The sequence below is a fragment of the Stomoxys calcitrans genome, chromosome 1 (genome assembly GCF_963082655.1).
Source record: "Stomoxys calcitrans chromosome 1, idStoCalc2.1, whole genome shotgun sequence".
NCBI classification, from domain to species: Eukaryota; Metazoa; Arthropoda; class Insecta; order Diptera; family Muscidae; genus Stomoxys; species Stomoxys calcitrans.
The window spans coordinates 26,487,216-26,509,990 of record NC_081552.1 but is presented as its reverse complement, the minus strand read 5'-3'; the positions used below and the strand labels follow the sequence as shown (position 1 = coordinate 26,509,990).

Below are 22,775 nucleotides of genomic sequence, written 5' to 3'. Positions count from 1 at the left end.
TTTGCGGTGAATTTTATAGAAATCGGTTCACATTTAGATATAGCTCCCATATATATGTTTCGCCCGATATTCACTTCTAGAGCCACTGCAAGCACAATTAATCGCCAATCTTTCCAAAATTTTGCACAACTCTTTTCTTGACGACTACCCCAATATCTACAGTGTTTGGTTGAAATCGGTAAAGATTTATATATAGCTTTTATTATTTTTATACCCACCACCATTGGATGGGGGTATAGTAATCAACTCATTCCGTTTGTAACACCTCGAAATATGCATCTAAGACCACATAAAGTATATATATTCTTGATCGTCTCGATGTTCCGATTTGATTTAGCCATGTCCGTCCGTCCGTCTGTCGAAATAACGATAGCGTTAACCTAGGAGCATAAAATTTTGCACAGATACTTAATGTTAATGTAGGTCGTTGGGAATCGCAAATGGGCCATATGGGTTCAGATTTAGATATATCTCCCATAAAAACCGATTTCCGGATTGACTTCTTAAGCTCTTACAAGCCGCGATTTAGCTGAATTTGAGCACGTGGTGTTTTGTTATGACTTTCAAAAACTGTGCCAAGTCCGGTCCAAATCGGTCTATAACCTGATAAAGCTTCCATAAAAACCGATCTGCCGATTTTATTTCTTGAGTCGTTACAAGCCGTACATTTTTTTCCGATTTAGCTGAAATTGAGTATGTGGTGTTTTGTTATAACTTTTCAACAGCTGTGCTAAGTACGGTCCAAATCTTTTTATAATCTGATATAGCTTCCATACATGCCGCAATATTTGTTCGGTTTGATTGAAATTTTGCAAGCGGTGTTCTGTTGCGACTTCCAACAACTGTGCCAAATACGGTCCAAATCATTCTATAACCTGATATAGCTCCCATGTAAACCGGTCTGTCGATCATCCTTGTTCGATTCCTTAAAGCTTTGATTTTTGCTGGTTTTGACAGAACTTTGGTATGTAGAATAATATTATATCCTTCAAATAAATTTATTTTGTATAAATTTTTAGAAATCCATGGTGGTGGGTTCCCAAGATTCGGCCGCCCAAACTTAGCACGCTTTTAATTGGAACGTTTCTGAAAATTAGGGTAAGGGGGAGGGTCCGCCACCCCTTCAGATACCAAAAAATGTAGTACCCTATTTGCACCACGGGGTCATTATGCACCATCTGTGAAAATTTCAAGAAAATCTACAAACAAACACAAATTGATTTTTATACCCACCACCGAAGAATGGGGTATATTCATTTTGTCATTCGAAATATCCATTTCCGAACCTATAAAGTATATATATTCATGATCAGCTTAAAAATCTAAGACGATCTAGACATGTCCGTCTGTCTGTTGAAATCACGCTACAGTCTTTAAAAAAAGAGATATTGGGCTGAGACTTTGCTCAGTTCCTTTTTTGCAGGTTAAGTTCGAAGATGAGCTATATCGGACTATATCTTGAAATAGCCCCCATATAGACCGATCCTCCGATTTAGGGTCTTAGGCCCACAAAAGCTACATTTATTATCCGATTTTGCTGAAGTTTGGGACAGTGAGTTGTCTTAGGCCCTTCGACATCCTTCGTCAATTTGGCCCAGATCGGTTCAGATTTGGATATAGCTGCCATATAGACCGATCCTCCGATTTAGGGTCTTAGGTCCATAAAAGCCACATTTATTACCCGATTTTGCTGAAGTTTGGGACAGTGAGTTGTTTTAGGCCCTTCGACATCCTTCGTCAATTTGGCCCAGATCGGTTCAGATTTGGATATAGCTGCCATATAGACCGATCTCTCGATTTAAGGTTTTGGGCCCATAAAATGCGCTCTTATTGTCCGATATCGCCGAAATTTGGGACAGTGAGTTAGGTTAAGCCCCTTGACATACTTCTGCAATATCGCACAGATCGGTCTTGATTTGGATATAGCTGCCATATAGACCGATATCTTGGTTTTAGGTTTGGGGCCATAAAAGATGCATTTGTTGTCCGATGTCGCTGAAATTTGAGACAGTGAGTTAAGTAAGGCTTTTCGACGTCCTTCTTCAATTTGTCCCAGATCGGCCCAGATTTGGATATAGCTGCCATATAGACCGAGCTATCGATTTAAGGTTTTGGGCCAATAAAATGCATTTATTGTCCGATATCGCCAGAATTTCGGACAGTGCTATGTGTTGGCTCATCGATATTTTTCTGCACCTTGGCCAAAATCGGTCCAGATTTGGATATAGCTGCCATGTAGACCGATATCTCGATTGAAAGCCTTTGCCCCATAAAAGCCGTATATATAATCCGATTTCACTGAAATTTGCCACAATGACTCATGTTAGGCTTTTCGACATCCTTGTCGTATATGGTTCAAATCGGTTTATTTTTAGTTTTGGTCCAAATCGGAACATATTTTGATATGACTGCTATGGGAATTAAATTTTCACCGAATTTTGATCAAATGTGGTTTACATATATGCCCGAGGTGGTGGGTATCCAATGTTCGGCCCGGCCGAACTTAACGCCGTTTTACTTGTTATATATAAGATTGTGATTCGTGTTCGTCCATTGTGATTCAACAGGTACAGGAGAAGGAAGATAGTTTCTAGTTGCTACCATTGAACCATCCAGATCGCTTTAAAAACCCCAATAACTTGCGAATGTTCACATCCGCTAGATCAGACAAGTTCTCAATGAAATGAGCACATACAGTGGAACTCCTTTTGACTGCCAGTGCGGTAAATATACATAACATATCTTCTTGCTCGTAGTCCTCGCAGCTTTGGCAAAAGTCTTGCTTTCCGATCAGACAGTGACCCGTCATGACGGACCCAAATTCTGAGACGTATGTTCATTAGCCCACATTATTTTGGAATTCTCAGAGCACCCCCCTTTGTGACCATCCATCATTCGCTGCCCTTCGGGCCTGATACTGAAAACTTAGCTTATATGTATTGGGTTGCCCAAAAAGTAATTGCGGATTTTTCATATAGTCGGCGTTGACAAATTTTTTCACAGCTTGTGACTCTGTAATTGCATTCTTTCTTCTGTCAGTTATCAGCTGTTACTTTAAGCTTGCTTTAGAAAAAAAGTGTTCATTCTAAGCTTTATTAAAAATGCATTTACTTTATTTTAAAAAAATCCGCAATTACTTTTTGGGCAACCCTATAGTTACCGATTCCAGTTCTCCTAGAATGTGTTAGGTAGTTACTAGTCTCGTAAGCTCGACTGCTTTACAATTCACTGGTATATTTCTATGGCCCGGCACCCAGAACAGGTGAATATTAAACTATTCAGCCAGCTCATTGAGAGATTTGTGACAGTCGAAGGCGGTTCTTGAATTCAGAAAGACGTTCTCCAGGAATTTAATGGCTGTCTGAAAAGATATTTGTGGCAGTTGGCGTTATGACACTATATCTTAGCCATTCCGTTTCCGCTTCATACACACTGCAGTGGTCGAGTAACCTTTTGGAACCATTCGTATAGAATTCTATGTAACTTCTATTATCAGGGATATGGTAGTTCCAATCGGCACTATTAGGAAAAGTGTTACAGAACTTTTTATCAAAAAGCGGCTCAGGCAAGGTGTAATCCCCACTAACAGAAACATCGGACAGTGTATCAAGGATAACACGGTGTCAGTAGCTGCCACATGACCAAAGAGAAAGCTCCCCTAGCCTCAGTGGTCGCAGATTTTTGCCTCGCACAATGTCGAGAGGCATTAGGTGTAGCATTCAATTTAGTGCATCAGATGGTGTCGTCTTTAGTGGGGCTGTGGTGCAGAAACAAGCCATTCTTGGATCCGGTTAAGTATTGAATAGTAGGTGGACTTTAGAAGCGCCGTTCACCAGACCACAACACCATACAGCCTTATAGATGTGCCAACTGCGGCATATACCCAGTGCATGCCAAGCCGTTTACACCTCAATGGCACTCTTGCAGGTGTATTGGGCAAGAGTTGCCTTTCTTGCCCATTCCAAAATGTAGGATTTGAAGTTCAATTTCCTGTTCAGCACAACACCTAGAATAGAGGAGACAGAATGAGCGTTACCTTTTATATTTCGGGATTGGAGAAGTAAGACAAATATTAATCATCGAAAATCGATTTGTTGTGTTTCAAAATATTCCCCATTAACATCAATACAAGCAATTTTGCCACTCTGATTGAGGTATCTCTAAAACATGCATTCTGAACGCATCAAAAAAACGTTGACCTCTTATTTGTTTTTACGAACGGAAATAAAAAGAAGTCGTTCGATGCCAAGTCAGGACTATACGGCGGATGACTCTTCAAATCGATATTTTCAGTGCTCAAAATTGCAGTTTTTTGAGCCGATGTGTGAGAGATCTCATTGTCGTGGTGAAGAGTGATCCGTCTACGGCGGTTGGTTTTCCTGATTTCTTGGAAGACCACTGGCAAACAAATGGTTGTGTACCACTCAGAATTGACTGTCCTGCGTTGTTCTAGTGGTAGGATTGCGAAAGTTCAGTTTTTCAGAAAAAAAAGGCGATCACTTGCTTGGAAGTGTTTCGTGCGCGAGCAGTTTTTGTTAGATTTGGCTCATCTTGAAACACCCATACAGTCGATTGCTGTTTACTTTCGATCTTTCCATCCCAAGCCTGCTGTAATGCATCTTTTAAACTTTCTTGCGGTAGTGCTGATGCCTAGAAACACCAGCTCATCATGATAGACGTCGTTTTTACATTTTTGAAGGCACTTTCAATGTCAATAAATGCTGCCATTGTATATTTCTTGACAGCGAAAGAACCCTATATGTAGCCGACTAGGTCTGTTTCAGTAATTCTTGTAATTCAACGGGTAATAAATCATCAGGGCTTGGCGACTTATAAATATACATATATATGCATCGCCCAACTTGCCTATATGGAGCCGTATTTATTACAATTTTGAACATATTTGCACGAAATTAGATACGGATTATTTTATAACCCATTTCAAAACCTCTACCAAATTCTATCAAATTCGTTTCATAATTAGATATAGCTCCCAATTTCCACTTACAGGGTAGGTGTAGGGTATTAAATATTCGGCTCCTTCCGACTTTTGCCATTCCTCACTTGTTTGATGTAGGTCGTTGATAACTGAAAACAGTCATATTCAGATATGTGTATCTACCCAATAAATTCACACACATTGGGTATTTATAGGAGAATTTAGCCATATCAGCTGCCATGAAACCAATCCTTCGATTTTAATTTTTGATTTCACGATTTCAATCAAATACACAAATCACTTATCACTTTCATCTATTTTGCTATGAGGGCTACATATTATTCAATAATAGTTTGATAACTTATGCTATAATTGTTTGAATTAGTCCAACCTTTTGCTTGCAATATTCAGAGAAAGATAAATTGTTAACTTTATAAAGTGTCTGCAAGCATAAATTTGCTTTAATGGAAGAATTGTGTTCGACAATGTAATGAAGACAAATATTTTACTAAAAATACTTGTTATGAGTCTCTATGTATGTCTCCCTGTGTGCATTAATTAACTTGTGTTAAAGTTATACCAAATACCTTGGGGAAGTAAAGTTTAACTGAGTGTTTTATATCAAACACTCTTCTTCTCTTCCTCTTTCATTGCTGAGTTTGTTTTAGGAAGAGGAACATCGCAGCAGCAGTTTTATCAATTACCATTGGGTTATAGCGTCGGCAGCAGTAGCAGAACAACTAAAATTCAATTATAAAACTTAAAGTAGAAACAAAACAAAACGATTTCGAGACAATGAAGTTGAACACGTGAGCTTTGAAATTCTTCTCTACATACGCCGTTGATGCTATATTGGGTTGCCCAAAAAGTAATTGCGGATTTTTTAAAAGAAAGTAAATGCATTTTTAATAAAACTTAGAACGAACTTTAATCAAATATACTTTTTTTACACTTTTTTCTAAAGCAAGCTAAAAGTAACAGCTGATAACTGACAGAAGAAAGAATGCAATTACAGAGTCACAAGCTGTGAAAAAATTTGTCAACGCCGACTATATGAAAAATCCGCAATTACTTTTTGGGCAACCCAATAGATTGTACAGCATATAGATAACCTAGGTAATGGAAAATGACAGCAAATTGTCAAATTGATCACTCAAATGAAATAAACAGAGTCTTTCTTGAAATATCGGATACTAATCAACGATGAGTACAATACAACAAACGAACAAAATATCTAACCATTGAATGAAGTCTAAAACTGACATTTTCGTGGAAGACAAATTTTCACATGTATTTCTTAACAAGTAAAACCGTGCTAAGTTTGGCCGGGCGGAATCTTGGGAACCCACCACCATGGATTCTGCTAAATATTTATACAAAATAAATTTATTTGAAGGGCATAATTTTATTCTACATACCAAATTTCGGTCAAAACAGCAAAAACAAGTAAAAGCGTGCTAAGTTCGGCCGGGCCGAATCTTATATACCCTCCACCATGGATCGCATTTGTCGAGTTCTTTTCCCGGCATCTCTTCTTAGGCAAAAAAGGATGTAAGAAAAGAGTTGCTCTGCTATTAAAACGATATCAAGATATAGTCCGGTTTGGACCACAATTTAATTATATGTTGGAGACCTGTGTACAATGTCAGCCAATTCGAATAAGAATTGCGCCCTTTGTGGCCTCAAGAAGTAAAATAGAGAGATCGATTTATATGGGAGCTGTATCGGGCTATACACCGATTCAGACCATAATAAACACGTATGTTGATGGTCATGAAAGAATCCGTCGTACAAAATTTCAGGCAAATCGGATAATAATTGCGACCTCTAGAGGCTCAAGAAGTCAAGATCCCAGATCGGTTTATATGGCAGCTTTATCAGGTTATGAACCGACTTGTACTTTATTTGACATAGTTGTTGAAAGTAACAATAAAAAACGTCTTGCGAAATTTCAGCCAAATCGGATAGGAATTGCGCCCTCTAGAAGCTCAAGAAGTCAAGTCCCCAGATATGTTTATATGACAGCTATATCAGGTTATAAACCGATTTGAACCATATTTAGCATAGTTGTTGGATATCGTAACAAAACACGTCGTGCAAAATTTCATTCCAATCGGATAAGAATTGCGCCCTCTAGAGGCTTAAGAAGTCAAGACCCAAGATCGGTTTATATGACAGCTATATAAGGTTATGGACCGATTTGAACCATACTTGGCACAGTTGTTGGAAGTGATAGCAGAACACTTTGTGCAAAATTTCAGCCAAATCGGACAACAATTGCGGCTTATAAGGACTCAAGAAGTCAAGTCGTGAGATCGGTTTATATGAGAGCTTTATCAGGTTAAAGAACGATTCCGACAGTACTTAGCACAGTTATTGGAAGTCATAATAGAACACTATCTGCAAAATTGCAGCCAAATTGGACAAATATTGGGACTTTTAAGGGCCAAGAAATCAAAACGGGAGATCCGTTTATATCGGAGCTATAGAAGTTTATAAACCGATTCGGACCGTACTTCGCACAGTTTTGAAGCATAACAAAACACAACGTTCAAAATTTCCGCCAAATCGGACAAAAATCGCAAGTCAAATCGGAAGAACAGTTTATATGGGAGCTATAGCAGGTAATAGAACGATTCGGACTGTATTTAGTACATATATTAGATTGGTCATAACGGAACAATCGGACAAATATTGCGGCTTGTAAGGGAAATCAACCAAGAAATCAAATCGGAAAATCGGTTTATGTGGAAGCTACAGCAGGTTATAGACCGATTCCGACCGTACTTAGTACAGTTATTGAAAGTCATTACAAAACACTATCTGCAAAATTTCTGCCAAATCATAACAGAACGCTATCTGCAAAATTTCAACCAAATCATAATAGAACACTACCTGCAAAATTCAAAATTTGAGCCAAATCAGACAAAAATTGCAAAGTTTCAGCCTTCGAAAATTGAGATATTGAGCTAAAATTTGGCTCAGATACGTCTTTTTCCAGATCGGATCATATTTGGATACAGCAGCTATATATGCCGATCTCCCGATGAAGGGTCTGAAGCCCATAAAAGCTTTATCATAGCCACCACCGAAGGATGGGGGTATATTTACTTGTGATTCCGAAATATCCATTTCCGACCCTAGAAAGTCTATCTATTCTTGATCAAAGGAAAAATTTAAGACCATCTAGTCATGTCCGTCCGTCTGTCCGCTACAATATCTCGAAATCACGCTACAGTCTTTAACAAGTAAAAAGGCGTTAAGTTCGGCCGGGCCGAACTTTGGATACCCACCACCTCGGTGACAATTTCATACCTTATGTCCCATAGCAGTTATATCAAAATATGTTCCGATTTGGACCAAACACTAATAAGTATAGTAGCTATATCTAAAAATAAACCGATCTGAACCATATACGACACGGATGTCGAAAAGCCTAACATGAGTCATTGTGGCAAATTTCAGTGAAATCGGAATACATATACGGATTTTATGAAGCCAAGACTTTGAATCGAGATATCGGTCTACGAGGCAGCTATATCCAAATCTGGACCGATTTGGGCCAAGGTGCAGAAAAATGTCGATAAGTCAACACAAAGCACTGTCCCCAATTTCGGGGATATCGGACAATAAATGCGTTTTATTGGCCGAAAACCTCAAGAGATCGGTCTATATGGAAGCTTTATTCAAATCTGGGCCGATCTGGGACAAATTGAAGAAGTACGTCGAAGGGCCTAAGACAACTCACTGTCCCAAACTTCAGCAAAATCGGATAATAAATGTGGCTTTTATGGGCCTAAGACCCTAAATCGGAGGATCGGTCTATAGGGTCCGATTTAGGGTCTTAGGTCCATAAAAGCCACATTTATTATCAGATTTTGCAGAAATTTAGGACAGTGAGTTGTGTCAGGCCCTTTGACATCCTTCGTGAATTTGGCCCAGATCGGTTCAGATTTGGATATAGCTCCCATATATATGTTATTCCGATTTGCAGTAATACAACAATAAAATGGTCATTAGTTTACCGATTCTCCCGAAATTTTGCAGGAAGGATTTTCTTATGACTCTCGACATTACTGGTGAATTTCATGGAAATTTGTTCAGATTTAGGTAAAGCTCGCATAAATATATTTCGCCCGATTTTTACTCCTAGACCCACTGCAATCGCATTTATTAACCAATCTTCCCAAAATTTTGTACAAGGCTTTCCTCGACAAATTCCACCATATCCATAAAGTTTGATCGAAATCGGTTCAGATTTACATGTATCTCCCATCTCTCGTCATTTGCCAACCGTAGTTAGTACATTTTGAACATATTTGCTTTGCTCGAAATTTGATATAGTAATTTTAATAACCTATCTGAATACATCCGCCGAGGTGGAGGGTATTATAAAGTCGGCACCGCCCGACTTTTGCCTTTCCTTACTGGTTTTTTCTATAGGATACTTTCGTGCTGCACTCCAATACACCAACATATCTACAAAGTCATGTATTTAATTATCTACTTCATTGTATGAATACATATACATATGTAACGAAATCTGGGGGGGGGGGGTTGGGAGAGCTTAAGCTAAAAATTAAATTTTCTCTTTCCAACAAACAGTGTTAAAATAACTGCAACAACAATCAAGGTAGCTAAATTTTTTGCCTTTTGTTCGAATCAGCTCTCCCACACGAGTGTCGCAATACTGCTATCAGCAATGAGAACATTTTAACAGCATATAAAAATGTGTGTAAAGGGAAGCAAGCAAGGAGAAAAGACACAACAAACACAACAAACCAAATGGAATAAAATTATAAGTGAATGTCATAGCTGCATAACAGTTCGAACATTTCGGGATGAAGAAACAGCAAAATCAGCACTTGCACACAGTTCAGTAAATTCATTCAACCTTTCTCTTGAATGCAACACCTGCATCGTCATCATCAACGCCTTCCTCATCGTCCTTTTCCAACTGGAAAAAACCCTCAAAACAATAGCAACTACAATGAAATTTAACACTTTAATTACATTCCGTTGGATTGCTGTTGCTTTTGCCCTAAGCTGTTGCCTTGGACCACCGACAACATTGGCCACAACTGAGATTGTCTGCCCCAGCTTGAAGGTGGAGCAAGCAACCAACAGTGAGACACTGCAGCTGATGCTGCTGGTGATGCCGTCATTCAATATCCTTCGCCAACAAAATGCAACGAATTTTACAAATGTAATCATGGTGTTGCCATTATGCATAAATGTCCCGATGACCTACACTACAATGCAAATATCGAGGTATGGTATTCCGTTGCTGCAAGGTTGTTCAGAATGATGAGGTAAATGAATATGGTAGAAACTTATAATGAACGAGGGAAAGGAAAGAGCGATGAGTGAGCGAGACTGTTAAAGAACTGGGATGAAATTCAAAATAATTCTACCGCAATGCATCGAAAATGTATTAACAAGAAAAAATGTGATGATTCCGGCCGAAGCGAATCTTGGAAAACCACCACAATGGATTCTGCTAAAAATGTACACATAGTGAACATATTTAAAGGGCATAATTTTACTCTACGTAACAAATTTGTGACAAACAAGGCAAAAATCTTATTCTGAGACCCATAGAAGGCAAATCGGGATATTTCAGTTCAGTGGACCAATTTGGACAATGGTATAACAATTGCGGCTTCCAGAGGCTCAAGATGTCAAATAGGGAGATCGTTTTAAGCGGAAACTATATCTGGTTACCGACTTGAATCGTACTTGGTGTGGTTGTTAAAAGTCATTTAAAGACACTTTGTATAAAATTTTAGCCAAATCAGACAATTATTTCGGCTTCCAGAAGCTCATGATTTAAAAATTTCAGCCCAATAGGATTTTAAATGCGCCACTTAAGGGCTCAAAAAGTCAAGTCGAAGGACCCCTGCATATGGGAGCTATATCCATATCAGGTATCGATATGGCCCATTTGCAACATGCAATCCCCAACGATCTACATCAATAAGAAGTATCAGTCCAAATTTTCAAGCAGCTAGTTTTATCATGTAGGTAATGTAAGGTTACTTTGAACAGATCCTGATATTAATTCGCTCCTTCCTACTATGAGCATACACCATGAAATCGGCTTGTTGTGCGCTCCAAATATTAAAATGTAACTTCGAAAAAGAAAATCGAAGTTAGAAATTCCTTGCTACTTACAAAATCCTCCTTAATTGTTTTTCACACCACACCAGTTGGTTTATGGTCTGATATCTATCTTATAACTCATCGCCTGAAGTCTCATAGCCGCAGTGTCTGTTGGTCGGACATCTAGAATAGTTCCAGTACCCTAGTAGGCGTGGATCTCACCGCTCCCCCTATGCCAAGACAACATATTCTCTGAACCTGTTGTATTATCTTTACGTTGAGTCCAAAATCGTGCGGTGCCGACCAATACCCTTCATCTACCGAATAAGATTGACGGACAGAAATAGCTATATAGAATCAGAAAGCGATTATGATTTGATCCTTATATTGGTCTATAACTCTTCCAAACAAACAATTGCATTAAACATTAATGCAATTGTTTGTAACACCCAGAAGGTGTTATAACTGTGCTCTCTTTAGGCTATATCAGGTTATGGACTGATTCAGACTAAACCATATTAAAATGTTGGAGTCGAAAAGAGTTGGTGCAAATATTGCGTCTAGTGGGTTGAGAAGTTAGATCGGAAGATCGGTGTACCAGATCATAATATGTAAATACAAATATTTCCGGTCAGAGAGGAGCCATCATTTAAAATTTCGGCCAAATAAGATAAGAATTGTGCACTCTAAAAGCAAAAAAGCAAATTTTGCCCATGAACATTCCACTAAGGAACAAAGGCAAACTTCTCACATATCAATCAATGAGTGCAGTCCGGTTCAAGTTTAAGCTCAATGCGAAGGGATCTTCTTTTTGCGACATCTCTTTGGAGAGAAGTTTTACTTGACAGAGTACTTGACCAATGTTGCCAGCATTAGGAGGGGAAAACCATCGCCGAACATTTTTTTGAAACCAGGCATTAAGCGTCATAGGTGGACATGCTATCCTCTATGCTACGGTGGCCTCCTCTACAAACATGTAGAATAAAATCGGAAGATCGATTTAAATATCAGGTTATACACCCTATTTGATCATGCATTGCATAGATATTAGCTAAATTTCAGCCAAATTTTTCGAATGAGAATTGGGCTCTATAGAGGTTTAAAGAGTCATATCGGCAGATTGATTTATGTAGAAACTATACCTAAAAAAGGGTCCAATTTGACCCATTTATAAGGTGTATACGAGGTTTGATAAAAATAACTGTTATTTAAAAAATTATTCAAATTTGTATTTATTTATTCGTCAATAACTATCTAGCCGCCTTCAAAATAATCAATCTCAAATATTTCTTTTTTGTTATACCAACCACCGTAGGATAGGGGTTTGCAACACAACAAAATATATATATTTCGGATCTTCGTAAAACTCTAAGACGATTAAACGATGTCCGTTTGTCTGTCCGTCTGTGCGTCCGTCTGTTGTAATCACTCTACATCCTTAAAAAATTGAGATATTGAGCTGAAATTTGGCACAGATACGCTGGTTAAGTTCTTGAACGGGCCATATGTGGATATCGCTGCTATATAGACAGATTTTGCCGAAATTTTAAAACAGTGAGTAGTTTAAGGCTTCCCTACATCTAACCCAAATACGGTTCAGATCGGACTTCATGTAGATATAGACCGATCTCCCGATAAAGAGGCTGAAGCCCATAAAAGCTCGGTTTTATCCAATTTTGAAACAGTGTGTAGTTTTAGGGTTTTCTTTTATCCTTTGTTTATCTAAAAAGAGATACTGGGAAAGAACTTGACAAATGCGATTCATGGTGGAGGGTATATAAGATTCGGCTCGACCGAACTTTGCATGCTTTTACTTGTTTATAGTAATACTAGCTGAACCGGGCCCGCCTCGGTGCGCCTTCTGGTACTTGATATGGAACAAAATAATCCTTTGAATATTTATTTTCGAAAATAAAACCGCTTTTAGTGAAATATCATGCTACAAAAATAGTATATGCAAGTATAAGTTTTGATGTTAAATGTACTCTATTCTTAAAAGACTTTATTCAGCCCGATAATGTCATGATGTCCGCTTAAGGGGTGTTTTCGAAGGGTGAGATGGTCCCCCAGACACATGGCCCTGAAAAAAGTATCAGCATATCTTCTCTCAAATACCATTTATTTAAAACCCATATTGCCCCCAAGCACTTGGCCCCAAAATTGGTTATCAAATTCGTTTTTATGCCCACCACCGAAGGATGGGGGTATACTAATACTCTCTATATACTCTGATTGTAACTACTCGAAATATTCGTCTTAGACTCCATAAAGTATATATATTCTTGATCAGCGTAAAAATTTAAGACGATCTAGACATGTCCGTCCGTCTGTCTGTTGAAATCATGCTACAGTCTTTAAAAATAGAGATATTGAGCTGAAATTTTGCACAGATTCTTTTTTTGTCCATAAGCAGGTTAAGTTCGAAGATAGGCTATATCGGACTATATCTTGACATAGCCCCCATATAGACCGATCCGCCGGTTTAGGGTCTTAGGCCTATAAAAGACACATTTATTATCCAATTTTGATGAAATTCGGGACAGTAAATTGCGTAAGGCCCATCGACATCCTTCGTCAATTTGGCCCAGATCGGTATAGATTTGGATATAGTTGCCATATATACCGATCCTCTAGATTTAGGGTCTTAGGCCCACAAAAGTCACATTTATTATACGATTTTGCTGAAGTTTGGGACAGTGAGTTGTCTTAGGCCCTTCGACATCCTTCGTCAATTTGGCCCAGATCGGTCCAGATTTGAATATAACTGCCATATAGACCGATATCTCGATTTAAAGTTTTGGGCCCATAAAAGAGTGCATTTATAATCCGATTTCACTGAAATTTGATACAAAGACTTAAGTTAGGCTTTTCGACATCGGTGTAATATATGGTTCAGATCGGTTTATTTTTATATATAGCTTCTGTACTTATTAGTATTTGGTCCAAATCGGAACATATTTTGATATAACAGATATGCTGCTTCTGAGGTATATTGGGAAAGGCGTAGCCCTCCAGAAAATTGGTCCAGAAAGTGGGTATCAGTTTCGTGCTCCAATCCCCAATACCTTTCGTTTGAGCTCCACATTGATATGGTGGGTAAATATGCCCGATATGAAAATATATCAGTATCGTGCTCTATTCTCATATATCATTTATTTGAACCCCATAACGCCATTGGCCTCAAAATTGGATATCAAATTCTTTTTCTAATCTCAAACCCCCTTATTGCAAAATTCAGCAAATTTTGTACGGTTTGGGGTATGGACCCTAAAAACTATCAATATCGAGCTCCACCGTCTTGAAGACCCAAGCCTTGGTGAGCAAATACGTACTACTTTGGGGTTGCTATGGTGTTGGGACATCCCTGAACAGTTGGTCCTGAATGTTGATAACAAATTCGTGATCCACACTCGGCAAACATGACCAGTTTGGTGGGGTGGCCACATATACACTTTTTTCCCGAATATTAATATCAGTTTCGTGCTTTACTCCCAAAGACCTTTCATTTGAGCACCATATTGCTATGGTCGTAAATTTGTCCTCTTTGGGGGGGGGGGCGGACCCCAAACACTTGGTCCCACATTTGGAAATCAGATTCGTATTCTACTCGCAAATACATTTTATTTGAGTCCCATATAGCCATGGTCGGTAAATATGTTCAATTTAGCGGTGTTTTGGAGGTTGGGGTGGTCCCCAAACAATTGGTCCGACAATTGGATATCAGATACGTTTTCTAATCTTAAATATATTTAATTTAATTTAATTTAATTTAATTTAATTTAATTTAATTTAATTTAATTTAATTTAATTTAATTTAATTTAATTTAATTTAATTTAATTTAATTTAATTTAATTTAATTTAATTTAATTTAATTTAATTTAATTTAATTTAATTTAATTTAATTTAATTTAATTTAATTTAATTTAATTTAATTTAATTTAATTTAATTTAATTTAATTTAATTTAATTTAATTTAATTTAATTTAATTTAATTTAATTTAATTTAATTTAATTTAATTTAATTTAATTTAATTTAATTTAATTTAATTTAATTTAATTTAATTTAATTTAATTTAATTTAATTTAATTTAATTTAATTTAATTTAATTTAATTTAATTTAATTTAATTTAATTTAATTTAATTTAATTTAATTTAATTTAATTTAATTTAATTTAATTTAATTTAATTTAATTTAATTTAATTTAATTTAATTTAATTTAATTTAATTTAATTTAATTTAATTTAATTTAATTTAATTTAATTTAATTTAATTTAATTTAATTTAATTTAATTTAATTTAATTTAATTTAATTTAATTTAATTTAATTTAATTTAATTTAATTTAATTTAATTTAATTTAATTTAATTTAATTTAATTTAATTTAATTTAATTTAATTTAATTTAATTTAATTTAATTTAATTTAATTTAATTTAATTTAATTTAATTTAATTTAATTTAATTTAATTTAATTTAATTTAATTTAATTTAATTTAATTTAATTTAATTTAATTTAATTTAATTTAATTTAATTTAATTTAATTTAATTTAATTTAATTTAATTTAATTTAATTTAATTTAATTTAATTTAATTTAATTTAATTTAATTTAATTTAATTTAATTTAATTTAATTTAATTTAATTTAATTTAATTTAATTTAATTCAATTTAATATAATTTAATTTAATTTAATTTAATTTAATTTAATTTAATTTAATTTAATTTAATTTAATTTAATTTAATTTAATTTAATTTAATTTAATTTAATTTAATTTAATTTAATTTAATTTAATTTAATTTAATTTAATTTAATTTAATTTAATTTAATTTAATTTAATTTAATTTAATTTAATTTAATTTAATTTAATTTAATTTAATTTAATTTAATTTAATTTAATTTAATTTAATTTAATTTAATTTAATTTAATTTAATTTAATTTAATTTAATTTAATTTAATTTAATTTAATTTAATTTAATTTAATTTAATTTAATTTAATTTAATTTAATTTAATTTAATTTAATTTAATTTAATTTAATTTAATTTAATTTAATTTAATTTAATTTAATTTAATTTAATTTAATTTAATTTAATTTAATTTAATTTAATTTAATTTAATTTAATTTAATTTAATTTAATTTAATTTAATTTAATTTAATTTAATTTAATTTAATTTAATTTAATTTAATTTAATTTAATTTAATTTAATTTAATTTAATTTAATTTAATTTAATTTAATTTAATTTAATTTAATTTAATTTAATTTAATTTAATTTAATTTAATTTAATTTAATTTAATTTAATTTAATTTAATTTAATTTAATTTAATTTAATTTAATTTAATTTAATTTAATTTAATTTAATTTAATTTAATTTAATTTAATTTAATTTAATTTAATTTAATTTAATTTAATTTAATTTAATTTAATTAAATTAAATTAAATTAAATTAAATTAAATTAAATTAAATTAAATTAAATTAAATTAAATTAAATTAAATTAAATTAAATTAAATTAAATTAAATTAAATTAAATTAAATTAAATTAAATTAAATTAAATTAAATTAAATTAAATTAAATTAAATTAAATTAAATTAAATTAAATTAAATTAAATTAAATTAAATTAAATTAAATTAAATTAAATTAAATTAAATTAAATTAAATTAAATTAAATTAAATTAAATTAAATTAAATTAAATTAAATTAAATTAAATTAAATTAAATTAAATTAAATTAAATTAAATTAAATTAAATTAAATTAAATTAAATTAAATTAAATTAAATTAAATTAAATTAAATTAAATTAAATTAAATTAAATTAAATTAAATTAAATTAAATTAAATTAAATTAAATTAAATTAAATTAAATTAAATTAAATTAAATTATATTAAATTGAATTAAATTGAATTAAATTAAATTAAATTAAATTAAATTAAATTAAATTAAATTAAATTAAATTAAATTAAATTAAATTAAATTAAATTAAATTAAATTAAATTAAATTAAATTAAATTAAATTAAATTAAATTAAATTAAATTAAATTAAATTAAATTAAATTAAATTAAATTAAATTAAATTAAATTAAATTAAATTAAATTAAATTAAATTAAATTAAATTAAATTAAATTAAATTAAATTAAATTAAATTAAATTAAATTAAATTAAATTAAATTAAATTAAATTAAATTAAATTAAATTAAATTAAATTAAATTAAATTAAATTAAATTAAATTAAATTAAATTAAATTAAATTAAATTAAATTAAATTAAATTAAATTAAATTAAATTAAATTAAATTAAATTAAATTAAATTAAATTAAATTAAATTAAATTAAATTAAATTAAATTAAATTAAATTAAATTAAATTAAATTAAATTAAATTAAATTAAATTAAATTAAATTAAATTAAATTAAATTAAATTAAATTAAATTAAATTAAATTAAATTAAATTAAATTAAATTAAATTAAATTAAATTAAATTAAATTAAATTAAATTAAATTAAATTAAATTAAATTAAATTAAATTAAATTAAATTAAATTAAATTAAATTAAATTAAATTAAATTAAATTAAATTAAATTTAATTTAATTTAATTTAATTTAATTTAATTTAATTTAATTTAATTTAATTTAATTAAATTACTCCTCTTAAGTTTTTTTTTTTTATACATGGTACCGTGGCACGTATGATGATCTGTAACCTGAATAAATTGTGAATGATGAAATGAAAAATCCATTAAATTACTCTTTTAATAACTATTCTCATAAATCATGTTTCGAGAATTAATTCAATTTATATTTTTACTTTAAAATTTTCCTTAAATTGAATTTTAAACTTTATTTCGTTTTATTTTCATATTTATTTTGTGACATGATGCCCCCAAAGGCTTGTGATTTCCCGGTAAATGCTAAATGTCAATTGGTAGATTTAATTTAATCTTACACAAAAGCGAATGCAGACAACGTTAATGGAAAAAGGTATGCTGAATGCCCAAGGAAGGCGGAACGAGGGAAGAGTGGTTAAAATGGTGTTGACAGTGGAAATGTTTTTGCGGGGGATTTATGTTTCGTCTGAGAGTGTAAACAACATTGAAAAATGGCTTTTTAATGATATCGGAAAATCGCACGAAATAAACTCTTTCTATCTCACATGTGTATTAAATGCATTGGAAACGTATGTTCAACTATAGTTGGTTTTATTGCTGCTGCGGTTTGAGGCTGAAAAGAACTCAGCCATATGGGGTGAAATCAACTGAAGGCAAAAACCTCAATAAACATATAGTGCTGAAACCATTATAAGACCTTGTAAGCCTGTAGACTGCAAATAAATCGTTAAACGTTCTTTTCTTACTTCAAAAGCAAGTGGATTGGTATCATCTTAAATTTCTCAAAGCTCCTTGTTTTGTATATCATTTATTATGAAACTGGGGTTCAAGTGATAATGGCTACTACTTGAAGCTCAAGGGTGTTTTTTTTTTTTTTTTTTTTTTTTTGTATTAAAGGGAAAACTTGAGCTAAGGATATTTCATTTCCCCTGTTTAATTTTCTTCTTTTTCTTTATCATTCATTATTTTGCTGCAACAGAAAAAAAAGTGTTGGCACAGGATCAATTAGCGGCACATGTAAAGGTTAGAAAGTTTAATTACTCATAATTCGTTGCCTGTTGTTTCGATGCCTTTTAACGTGGCACAAAACAATTAAAAAAAGATTAGCAATAAGCACTGGCATGGCATTTTCAATGAGACTTAAACAAAATTAAAGACTGACATGATTGATGAAATCGTCTTGGCATGATTTAGAACAGAAAGAAGAAAACCCCATAAGCAGAGTAATTAGAATATAAGGCAAACGAGGAAGAAGTGACATATTTTTGGAAAATGTTACAAGAACAAATTATTATTTTTTTTTTAATTAAAGATTAGTGCTGTTAATTAATCAAAAAAAATAAATAAATATAACAATATAACAAGTAAGAGCGTGCTAAGTTCGGTCGGCCCGAATCTTATATACCCTCCACCATTGATCGCATTTTGCGCAGTATCTCTTTTTAGGCAAACAAAGACTAATGAACAAATTATATTTCGATTCGGACCATAAATGAATGTTGAACATTGTAGAAGACATTGTGTAATATTTAAGTTCACTCGGATAAGAATTCCGCCTTGTAGGAGCTCAAGAAACAAAATCGGGAGATAGGTTTATATGGGAGCTGCATCAAGCTATTTGTTTGATTCAGACCACATTAGACAAGTATGTTGAAAGTTATGAGACCAGCTGTACAAAATTTTTGCCAAATCGGATGATAATTGCGCCCTCTAGAGGCTCAAGATGTCATGATCCCAGATCGGTTTATATGGCAGCTATATCAGGTTATGAACCGATTTGCGCCATACATGGGATAGTTATTGAACAAGACACCTCATGCAATATTTCAGTCAAATCGGACGAAAATTGCGCCCTCTAGAGGCTCAAGAAGCCAAGACCCAAGATCGGTTTATACGGCAGCTATATCAAAACATGGACCGATATAGCCCATTTACAATTCCAACCGACCTACACTAATGAAAAGTATTTGTGCAAAATTTCAAGCGGCTAGCTTTACTCCTTCGAAAGTTAGCGTGCTTTCGACAGACAGACGGACGGACATGACCTTTCATCAAAATCCGGTGAAAATTGCATACCTTATGTCCCATAGCAAGGTATATCGAAATATGATCCGATTTGGACCAAAACCAAGTACAGGCCATTGTTCAATTATGTATAACAAAATATTGGTCGTTTTAGTAGCTATATCTAAAAGTAAACCGATCTGAATCATATACAATATGGATGTCGAAAAGCCTAACATAAGTCAATGTGTCAAATTTCAGTTAAATCGGATTATAAATGCGCCTTTTTTGGGGCCAAGACTTTAAATCGAGATATCAGTCTATAAGGCAGCTATATGCGAATCTTGATCGATCTAGACCTAATTGCAGAATCTGAGTGTAATTGAAGAAGGATGTCGAAGGGCCTAACAGAACTCACTGTCCCTTATTGCGGCGATATCGGACAATAAATGCGCTTTTTATGGACCCAAAACATTAAATCGAGAGATCGGTCTATATGGCAGCTATATCAAAATCTGGACCGATCTGAGCCAAATTGACGAATAATGTCGAAGGGCCTTACACAAATCCACGTCCCGAATTTCAGCAAAATCGGATAATAAATGTTGCTTTTATGGGCCTAAAACCCTAAATCGAGAAATCGGACTATATGGCAGCTATAGCCAAATCTGGACCGATCTGAGCCAAATTGACGATAGATGTCTAAGGGCCTAACACAACTCACTGTCCCAAATTTCAGCAAAATCGGATAATAAATGTGGCTTTTATGGGACTAAGACCCTAAATTGGAGGGTCGGTCTATATGGCAGCTATATCAAGATATAGTCCGATATAGCCGATCTTCGAACTTAACCTGCTTATGGACAAAAAAAGAATCTGTGCAAAGTTTCCGCTCAATATCTTTATTTTTGAAGGCTGTAGCGTGATTTCAACAGACAGACGGACGGACATGTCTAGATCATCTTAGATTTTTACGCTGATCAAAAATATATATACTTTATAGGGTCGGAAATGGATATTTCAATGTGTTGCAAACGGAATGACAAAATTAATATACCCCCATCCTTCGGTGGTGGGTATAATGACATGATGATCAAGAATATATATACAATACTTTATGGGGTCTCAGACGCATATTTCGAGGTGTTACAAACAGAATGACGAAATTAGTATACCCCCATCCTATGGTGGAGGTTATAAAAGTGGGATTCATAAACATGGTTAAATTTGTAAGAATATCTTTGGTAGTCATTTTGTTCTTAGCTTTTGTCACTAAAAAAGGGCCCATATTCCTACAAATTCCGAGCTAGCTTCATTTAAAGCATATATTCCTTAAAAATTAAATTGAAATCACATATAGCAATTAAATATTACACTTCCTTTTTATCATAAATTGAATTCACTTTTTCTTATCCCGAAAATTTTGTGGCATCTTTTAATGGCAACATTTTAATAAAGTATTTCCAATGTTGTATTCAGAGTTGGCTGGTTAGACCAAACACCAGCCAGCATTAAAGAAAAATCAATTCATTTAATTCAAATGTGTGTATTTGTATGTGTGTGGAGACGTGTGAGTCGACATAATGGCAATTTCTCATGCTCCAGCCAAAATGACGTTCATGCTTTACCTTACCTTGGGCTTCATTTATAATTCTTGGTACTGTTTTACCTAGAGATTGTTGGCAAGGCATTGGCTTATTGTTTCAGCCGTTGGTTGTGATTATGTGGTTACGTTGATGGTGGTAGCAATGCTGGTGCTTGAAATAAAAATTGTTGCTGTGTTTTTTTTTTACAGTTTTTTTGTGCTGTGCTGCAAACGGAAAAGGAAACCTTGAAAGTTGTTGTTGAGGCGACCTCATGTACTCGTATGCATTTAGTGTGAGCCACAACTTTTATTAGCTGAGCAAAGTAATTGGTCTTGTTCGCTTTGGCTGTCGATAGCATGCCACACAACTGGCAACCTGCCTAGCTAGCTTCGCAAACCTAAGAAATTCTATATTGCCATAGTTTGCCATATCTGTGTCGCCATATACCAAATTTTCTATGATATTCGAATTTAAAAGGAATCTATATATTTATATAAAAATGAGTTTGTGTTTGTATGTTTGTTAGTTTGTGGGTTTGTATATTTGTTTGTTCGGTAACGGCTGAACCGATTTCTTTCAAATTTTCACAGATTGTGAGGAATGATTCGGAAGGAGCAATATTCTTTATGATTTATTGATATCGGTAGGGGGGGCGGACCCTCCCCCTTACCCTAAAAGTACGACGCCAAAATTAAAATGAACCGATCGGGACAATATGGGATGCAAATGAAAGATATTCAGGAGTAGACTACGAATTTCATATTAGTAATTGGATCCAAGTAACTGGGGAGCCGCCACGAACCCAAAACCCCCTTAAATAGGTTTATTAGACGATAATGACAATATGGGACTCGAATGAATGGTATTCGGGAGTAGATTACGAAAATGGTCAGGAAGGAGGAAAAGGCTTTTTAATTTGTCGATATTGGAAAGGGGGCGGATTCTCCCCCGTTACCCCAAAAACACCACTTAAAAAAAGTGGATAGGGACAATATGGGTACCAATTGAAATGTATTGGGAAGTACAATACGAATATGGTATTGAAAATTGGGATCAAGTATGCGAGGAGTCGTCCATCCCCAAAAACTCCTCCAAACAAACATATTGGAAGTAAATATCAATATGGGCCTCAAATGAAATGTATTCGGGACTACACTACGAATTTAACAAAAAAAAAAATGATGAGAATATAATTCGATCATAGCTAGCTGAGCCTCAAATTAAATGTTACGAGTATGACATTAAACTTTGTGTCCAAGAATCTAAGTGTTGATTTACTTCCTAAAGTCGCCTCCAATAGTCTATTTGACCTATTAAAACAATGGGGGATCAAGTAATAGATATTTTTAAGTGGAGTGTGTTATTCAAATTTGTGCTCAAGTGGCAGATGGAGTGAGGCGCTCAATTGTCCGACGCCCCCACCAAACAGCTGTATACACCAATTATGACAATAAGGAGTTCAATCCAAAGTAAAAGTTTGTGGACTGCGAATACGAAATCTTTAATCTGCTCATATATCTAGCGGACCACCTCAC

General features: G+C 33.2%; 1 protein-coding gene across 3 annotated transcripts in view; it reads left to right on the top strand.

Annotated features, from left to right (window-relative positions):
• Positions 1–22,775, top strand: part of LOC106094994 (cysteine-rich motor neuron 1 protein) — a 410,024-nt gene that overhangs the window by 63,768 nt on the left and 323,481 nt on the right. The window contains exon 1 of one of the 3 annotated variants that reach the window (XM_059369758.1): positions 8,996–9,018. The exons of the other annotated variants lie outside the window; for them this stretch is intronic. The gene's annotated coding sequence lies outside the window, so the exon portion shown is untranslated. Of the gene's footprint in view, positions 1–8,995; positions 9,019–22,775 lie in introns of those variants that run through there. 3 annotated transcript variants of the gene reach the window in all.